This window comes from Austrofundulus limnaeus, unplaced genomic scaffold, assembly GCF_001266775.1.
Source record: "Austrofundulus limnaeus strain Quisiro unplaced genomic scaffold, Austrofundulus_limnaeus-1.0 Scaffold52, whole genome shotgun sequence".
NCBI lineage: Eukaryota > Metazoa > Chordata > Actinopteri > Cyprinodontiformes > Rivulidae > Austrofundulus > Austrofundulus limnaeus.
The window spans coordinates 1,264,257-1,265,703 of NW_013952454.1; positions in this window are offsets into that span (position 1 = coordinate 1,264,257).

Genomic DNA, 1,447 nt, shown 5'->3' on the forward strand with positions numbered 1-1,447 from the left:
CTTCATGGGTCGTTTTTTTATTCAGCTTTAGAAATACGAGGAGTCCTGATTGATAAATCCCCTCTTTTGCCCCCCTGGTGCCTGTGACCCCAGAGTCATCAAGTACAATGCGCAGCACCTTAGGTTTCCAAATCTGTGATTGAAAGTAGAAGAAGCGAATTTGTGTCAAGTGAGGGAGGGCCTTGACGTGCTTTTGCAGCTCCCTCTGTTTTAGCACCTCCTGTGCATCAGCAGCATCCAAAGACCACTGTAATAACACTTGTTGCAAGTGCTTAAATCCATCAGAGGTGATTTTTTTTCTTCCTCTGGATAACCAGCCCCAGGCGTCTACCTATAACACTCCCCTTCTGGTGTATGTTTTATTTATCACAGTTCTGCTGTTTGTTGTCTCTCTAAAGGCCCACAATTCATTAAAAAAAGGGGAAAAGTGTGGGGGGGGGGAGGTAGGGATCGGAGGAGAGCGACGGGGAAGCAGATCTGGCCGGGGGCTGTTGTGAGGGAGCGGGGGGTAAAGGGGAGGGATTAGGATGACTTCTTGAACACATTTTCTCCCTTTTGCTGCAATTAAACAAAGTAGGCCTGTGATTAGTGCAGCGCAGGGAGCAAAGAAAAAGACACCCTTGAATCCCAAAGCAGGGACCTGACTGAGCATTATTTCCTGACAATGCCTGAGTTTATTGCTGAAACCTGCTTACCCTCCTGCATGGCAAACCATGGGAACTCCAGTCAGGTGGAAACTTTTTCTCCTTTTCTTTTCCCGCTCTCTGCTTCCCTCTCTCTCTTTCTCTCTGTCTCTCTGTCTCTCTCGCTCTCTGTGACAACGGAAGCCCCTCCAGGAGCTCACAGTGTGGTTGAAGCCACCCCCCCCACCCCCAGTAACTGAGATGTTTGGGATCAGCTCTGCCTGGGTTTTTGTGCATGAGCTCACACTTGTCTGCTGTTGTTCGAACACAGTTAATGATGAGCTTCCTCTGTTTTTTTTTCCACACCCCTTCCCTCTCTCCTGTCCTCCTCCTCCTCCACCTCCTTTCCCTGCTCCTTTCTCCCCAACCTTTCTTATTTGAAGCTAAGCGGCTGTTTAAGTGGAGTGCCTCCTCCCTCTCTGGCTCTTGGGAATGCTCTCAAGGGGCCCTTGCCTGGCACTGTGTGCATGACACATAATGAAAACAATTTTACGCTGYAGAGGGAAGTATGAGGCAATTACGGATGTGACAGCCACCTGCAGATTTACCCCCCTACAGGCTCCGACTGCACTCTCACCGACCACCGCGCCGTCGCCGCAACCACCAGCACGGTGTCAGCCGCGCTGACACACCCGCCTCCCCCTCACCCAATCCCCACAAACCGCACACTCCACCAGCCTCCCAGCTTCATGAATATGTGATGGCTTGATGATGTTGTGAATGGCTGGGGCAGGTGAGGAGGGGTTTGGAGAGAAAAATGGGGG